Below are 7,649 nucleotides of genomic sequence, written 5' to 3' on the forward strand. Positions count from 1 at the left end.
GAGACAATATAAAAGTAAAATGTTTTGCATATGATAGGCTTCTTCAGCTAGTTGGTAGAAGGGTGGGCTTAATAAAAGGAAACAGAAGAAATGGGGCTGTGATAATAATTCTTATCATAATGACTATTACTTAGTAAATGCCCACAGGGAGTGTATGTTACACACAACAGAGACATGGGGCTGCCCCACTGTGCAAAGATACTATTAAAAAAAAAGAACTTGAAAGAAGTAGCACTTTATGTTAAGACACTTATTTAGGGTCCCAAAATGTACTTTACATGGGCTGAGCCAAATAAGAGATCATCAGTATCCTTGCCATTCATGAGTTAAAAGAGAAACTAGATGGTTTGTAGACAAAAAGCCTATTACTATACAGTGATTGGACACAATGTATAAATGAATGCAAGTACTTTCAGTGTGATACTAAATTGGAAACCAGGATATTTAAGGTTCCCATTAGAGGAACAGGAATTCTCAAAGGAATGAGACTGATAATATAAAAATTGGTTGATGCTCAGATTTCAATCAATAAATGGACTTTTTATGAGCATAAATTTAATTCTAGCAGTACATAAAAATATTTTGGTTGTTTTGTGTGGTGGAACACTGAATTGAATATTAGTAAGATCTAGGCTTTGATTTTTGTTACCTGTATAACTTTGAAGAAGTCACTCATCTCTGGGCTAACAGTTCTCATCTAGAAAATCTAGGGGGCTGAGTAGGATGCTTTCTTTCAGATCTAACATCTATGATTCTGTGGCTATATTACAAATGACCACAAATATTATCACACATTTTCTAGCCTTTTAAAAAGTCATACACTTATTTCCTAAAAGCTGGACTGGTCTTCAAATAGATCACTTCTAATTCCACAGTAAACCTCATATCCTTTCAACAATATGAGAGACACAAATTATAGGGTGAATTCAAAGATACTCATCACTAATGCTAACTCAGAGTTTGTTAAGAAAATTAATCTCAAACTTCCCCAAGATTTTTCTAAAGAAGGCAAACTGTAAGAGTCTGCTTAGAGAACCCCAAAACAGCTTTGCAAAGATAATTCTATAAAAGTATCATGATCTTTACTGAGTTATATTTTAAGAAATGAAAAAAGAATTCTAGAAAGGGGACTGTACAACATTCCAATTGGATAGTATAGTTTCTTCTTTCGGATCAGGTCCAAAGCTTCAGCAGAAATTTTCCAAATCCTCTGCTAAACGTTTCTTCCCCTTGTCCACCCATAAAGACTTCTCACCCTAGAGTTCTGATGTAAGACATAAAAAAACAACTCAGTGGTTTCTCACTATTCTCTTTGATGCAGAAAGTACCTGAAGGAGATGGAAAAGCTTAAGAAACCCCTATGCAATATGTCTATTTCATACAGATTCTATGGTTCACATGCTAGATTTCACTGTCAACCTCAACCATCTGTAGGCCCATGCCAAAAGAAAAATTCAAGTATTAGAACAAGGGTAGATGACTACAGTGAAAACCAAAATGTTGTCTTTACACATCCTGTTAGAGTACTACCCAGAAGTGTGAGAAATGGCATCCAACTGACATATTTAGTATTCAAAACTTATTACCCAATGGTAAAAGAGGAAGGCTCAGGGTAACAGCACACTTACTAAGCTTCCAGGGAGTACAGAACTCCGAAAATGTAAGAAATCAAGGTGGTAGGGCGGCTGGGTGGCTCAGTCGTTAAGCGTCTGCCTTCGGCTCCGGTCATGATCCCAGGGTCCTGGGATCGAGTCCCACATCGGGCTCCCGGCTCAGCGGGAAGCCTGCTTCTCCCCCTCCCGCTCCCTCTGCTTGTGTTCCCTCTCTCACTGTGTCTCTCTCTGTCAAATAAATTAAAAAAAAGAAGAAGAAAAAAAAGAAATCAAGGTGGTATATTTTGCACCATTTCATGCACAATGCAACAAAAAATCTATGGAAACAATAATTTTGCTGGCAAGGAAAAGAAAATTCATTCCTATCACTCCAGTAAGTGGCTCATTACAGGCACAAAAAGGGTAAGGAAGTGGGGGTCACCAATTGAAATAACATGCAGCATGTTAAAACACATAATAAATGCATCAAAGAATCATCTTTAGTTAAAAACAGGAGAGAACAGAAGAGAACACTCTTCTCCTTGCCTCCCCACTTCATGATCTGCTCTGTCCCGGAGGAGGAGGCTGGAATAGGTAAATCAGGAGAATGGGCCTATAGATGAGGCTGTAGTGAAAAGGATGAAATTCCAGGCATGCAGGCATGCAGACTCCCCAAAGAAGAGGCCTGCAGTAACTGAGCCTGAGCCAAGTCATGGCTACTCATCTCTAGGAACCAAGTGACTAAGGGATGGAGAAAACAGAATGAAATTTAGGAAGATTATCTTCCCTGAAGCTATTTCTTCACTTACTTGCTAATGTTTTTTTAAAAATTTACAATTTGAGATAAATAAAATGAAAAAGAATTAAAGTCATGTAGTTAAGTAGAGAAAGTATATCCTTTACAAAAACAATGGGAAATGACTGATAGCAGCTCCTTCCAGATTTCAATGGGAGATAGGTGAAGGGAGCTAGAAGGGCCTAAGAGCTGGATTGGCAAAAGAGGATCAGGGCTGTGAGCAGGACTGTTTCTAGGGGTATGTCGGAAGGTGAAGAAGGGCAAGGCCAGGAAGAAACTGACTTTGCAGAGGTAATGACTAATGACTATTTAGTGTCAGCTAAACAAAGCTGAAGAGATCAGTAGGAAGAATGAACGGCTGGTTAGCATCAACTCTGTTAACTCTCAACTGGGAAAGGACCAATGAGATGTTTGAATCAAGGTATTTATGAGAAGGTCAGTTAGAAAGGCAACTTCAGACAAATTAAATTCAAAAGACACAGGTAACATAAGATAACTTTATCTCAGACATTTTTACTTTGATATTTCACTACATTTAGGAAATCATCAACAAGTACTAATCTGTTTAACTACAGGAACAGATAATTAGAAAATTGATTAATATCCAATTTATAGGTTAAAAGAATGTACATCTCCTCATTTTCATACAATATTACAAAAAATGCTTTCTTAAAATAATATCCCTCCCCACCGGATAAAACTGCTAGTGAACCGCTCTTTATCCTTGTCAGGGTAGTCAGAATCATCACTCTTAACCAGAAAGCACAATGGAAGTATACCTGTTTATCTGAACCTTCTGTTATTATATATTATATATATTTGGGGGCCTGAATGAGCCCATGCCATCTTGACTGTTTTAAGTAAGCAATTACGCAGCCCTGTCTTGGTATTTGGTCTTGAAGAAAAGTAAAAATTGATTCTTTAAGAAATACTACAGAGGCCAAAGATCTCACCAGAGGAGGTTTTACTAGTTGACAGGTTAAATTTTCAGGATAAACTTAGAGATATTTAAAGGTAAGGGAATTTGAATGTTCATTTATAAGATTGGAGATAATGCCAAGCCCTTGGGTCATTAGATAGGTGTTCTGTGAAAACTGAACTGATTGCCTTAACTGTGGCTGGCTGACATCCAGCATAATATATATTTTGAAAAGAATAGTTTAACATGTTGGGGCGCCTGGGTGGCTCAGTCGTTAAGTATCTGCCTTCGGCTCGGGTTATGATCCCAGGGTCCTGGGATCAAGCCCTGCATTGGGCTCCCTGCTCCGCGGGAAGCCTGCTTCTCCCTCTCCCATTCTCCCTGTTTGTGTTCCCTCTCTCGCTGTGTCTCTCTCTGTCAAATAAATAAATAAAAATCTTTAAAAAAAAAAAAAGAATAGTTTAACATGTTTTGTTTTTGGAGTGAATTTTTCCAGTGGCCTTTATAACAATATTTTCTTTCATATAAGGTTATCTAATTATTGGTTCCTCTCCCTCTCCTTGCATTTTCTCACAGGAACCATCCCCCTACGCCACCCCACCCTCACCTTCTGCTGTCTGGGACAGGAGTTTATTTTCCTGGGTGTTCAAGAAAAAACTTTATACAAGTTGTGGCTATAAAGTGATCAGACTGATCCTAAAAGAGGTGTCTGAAACTCCAGCTGAGTCTTTGAGCCTCTCCTCAAATGAAAAGAGTTGAGGTCTTGTATAAAGGAAGGGCATGCTGGGGGATGAGACACACGTTTACATAGGCCAACTGAAGCTACATGTTTCTGGAGGTATGAGTTCTTTCAATGTTTAAATCTTTGCAACAGTGATGAGCAAAATAAAATGAAAACCTAGACTATGAAAAAAATTAATACTATTAGATTAAAACAAACCCAGGAAGAATGTTTATTGGTTGTAAATAAACGACTTAAACCTGAGATTAGTTGATGGATATGTTAGGTTCAAGCACAAGCTGGTAATTTCCTAGCTCCATATATTTTAGATGAAGGTTCCTGTAAAGATTGCATCATTAGGATACTCTTAATTCAATTCAGGCTATATTTATGGATACGCTTACATTAAGATAAAAGCCTTGTGCCCATCCATTTCACACTGTAAACTATAATTTCCATTTCACTTCCCGTGCAGTAACTACCAGAGTACTGCACTTAGCACGCATCCTGTTGACACAGAAGAAATATTTCTTTTCAAAATTTGTTTAAAGGAAACAGAAAACTGTATAGAAAGGGGGCCTATTTTTCCACAAAATGAAAACTAGGGGAAGACCAAGTTAGAGAATATAATATATTCTTCTCATCCTCTCTAGGTACCTCAGTATTGTTGAGCTCAGGGAAAAAGTACTGCCCCCCACCCTAGCACCCTACTCCCCTCCCACCTCCCCATGAAAAACCAGAAGTGTTCCACTCAGGGCTTCAGTCTATTGACAAGGGTTTTCTTGGGCCTGTGAGAAAATGAAAGGTTTATCATGGAAAAGACAAACAAACAAACAACAACAAAAAACCTGTTTTCTAAAAACGGAAGAAATTTTGTGGCGGATAGGACTCAAAATCTGGACCTGGTTGTAAGGACTGTCTCCTCTCATACCTCCACACCAGGAAGACAAGTCAAAGTTTGTGGACCTCGGTGACTTTGCAGAAGAAATCCCTGGGCTAGATACAAAGTTCCAAACCACTTGAGTACTCTGGTTTTTCTACTTTTTTGCCTTTCTGGTATGTATCAAAAATTCCATCTTTCTTCCCAGTCACTCCCAATCTTATTTACTCCATGTGACTTTGGGCAAGTAATTTTATGTCTGAAAATACTTTCTCATCTCTAAAATAAAAATAAGGTAATCAAGAATCTCTATACCTCTAGTATAATAGGATTCTATCCCAGACTGTCTTAACCTTAATACCTAAAATGACTGTGCAACATTTTAGCTTCTGTTCAATTTCTTCCAAAAAATTGTCTAACGTTGACAAAGTTCCCTTAGCTCTCCCTCCCACCCCCTTTATTTTTAAATTTTAAAAAATTTTTAATTTTTAAAATAATGTCTACCCCCAACATGAGGCTTGAATTCATGACCCCAAGATCAAGAGTCACATGACTGGGGCACCTGGGTAGCTCATTTAAATGTCTGCCTTTGGCTCAAGTCATGATGCCAGGGTCCTGGGATAGATCCAGGCCCTTGAAAGGTTCCCTGCTCAGTGAGGAGCCTGCTTCTCCCTCTCCCTCTGGCCCCCCCAACCCCGCCCCGCCTGCTCACACATGTGCGCATGTGTGTGTGTGCGCTCGCTCTCTCTCAAATAAATAAATATGTTAAAAAGTAAAAGTTGCATGATCTACCAAATGAGCCAGCCAGGCACCCTCCCAACACCTTTAAAATCAAATCACTATAGTGCTCAAAATCTACAATTGCTCCTTTTGCAATACATCGTTAATTCCAAAAAAATTTTCAAAATCATTTTTAATTTGTTCCTTTGCTGCATAACACCCTTTTCCCAACTATAGCATATTACATCCATCTTCTACATGATTTCCTCTTTGCAAGGTCATTTTCAGTCTCCTTATTCAACTAAATCCCTCTTCCCCACAACTCACCAAATTACTCTGGCCTTTCACTTACCCACTGTCCTTGGAAGTTCCTCAGCATGAGATCAATGGTACCAGGCTCTTTAGTAGTCTACTTTGTACTGTCATGTAATTGTTGCATGTTTATTCTTCTCTCCAAACATAGTGGAGGCTTTCAGTCAACAAAAATTTTATCTTAAAAATCTGTATGCTCCCCCAATATCTTTAGACAACATCAAGCATTTGCAAAACTTATCTGAACATTGTATTTTTTCCGTAATGTAAGCCAAACCTCTATCAACAGCAGTTAGAGTAAGCATTTTGTTTTTTGATTCATTCAAGTGGTTACTTTTTTTTAATGGAAGCATGTTATATTGTGACAAATATTCCAAGTAAAGTATTTTGTTATGAGGCACTCTTATTTATGAATTAAGCTATAATAATCTGATTCTAAATGTTATAAAAATGCTAATTTTAATATCATTATTTATAATATATATTATGTATATATATTATAAAAATATAATATGAAAATATTTAAAATATAACAGTATTAGTCACTCACTGCAAGTGTTGTAGATTTTGGAGTTATTCCCACACTCCCAGTTATTACACAACTGTGTAAGTCATGGTTATTCTGAACTTTACCTCATTCCCAGCCTTCTACAGTTGCATAGGATGGTTGAGACCTTCATACAGCAAATCAAGGTCAAACTAAGATATGGTCTGATGCTCTCTAGGGAGATGTTCTGAAGAGAGATGAAGAACAATGGAGATGGTGAGCCTTAGTCACTCAGAATATTGAATGTGACTTGACAAAACCTACACCTCAGGGTAGTGCTTTCCCTGGGAACCTAATGAACTCATCCCACCACCTTGTGGAAGTGGCTGATAAAATTCTAGGGCAGCAGGTTTACGTGGTAAGTTCTTTAATTAGGTAACTCTTTTTTTCTTAAAATTTGCTGAGTACGTGACTAAAAGAGTGATTATCTTCTGGTTAGTACCCTGTAAAGATCTATAGCATTCTGGAGAAAGCTCAAAGACAGCCAGCTATGCACCAAAGAACAGACCGATGGCTACCAATTATCACAGTTATTTAGCACAAGTATAAACTACATTATCTTGTAGGAAAAAGTTATTTAATAGGAGCAACAAGTAGAGGATGCAAGCCTACAAGCAAAGCATTTGTATGTCTAGATAAAAACGACAGTGAAAGGATCATGGTCAAAATATCAGTGACCTTGGAAATAGGAAAGATTCCTCATGAATCCTCCTTTTGGTAACCTGAAATCATTTGAGCAATACTTCCTAACACATAGCACATATCAGGCACTGTGCTAAGCTCCTTATAGGTGTTAATTTTTACAGTAACTCTAAGACAGGCACTGTTAAATGTTCTTATTTCACAAATCAAAAAAATGATGTTAGACAAGCTACAGAAAGCAACTGACGTTTGGGAAGTGGTAGAACCAGGATTTACATTTGGAACTCCCAGACTCAAGTGTTTTATTAGCAAAGTACACGCTTTGACTACATTAGTAGTACACTTATATTTTGTTTTTGCTCATTATTCACTATGGATGTTTTAAAACATGAGGGTTACATGCTGTCTGATAGGGCAAACTGACTTCTAATTGATGGCTACTCAAAAACATCTTTTAGAAATTGCTGTGATTAGACACTGAGTAATTTGTTTAGATTTGTGCATTTGACTGATTTGTTCT

The sequence above is a fragment of the Mirounga angustirostris genome, unplaced genomic scaffold (genome assembly GCF_029215605.1).
Source record: "Mirounga angustirostris isolate CCGP_5_RB_7025 unplaced genomic scaffold, mMirAng1.0.hap1 SCAF_7, whole genome shotgun sequence".
Taxonomy (NCBI): Eukaryota; Metazoa; Chordata; class Mammalia; order Carnivora; family Phocidae; genus Mirounga; species Mirounga angustirostris.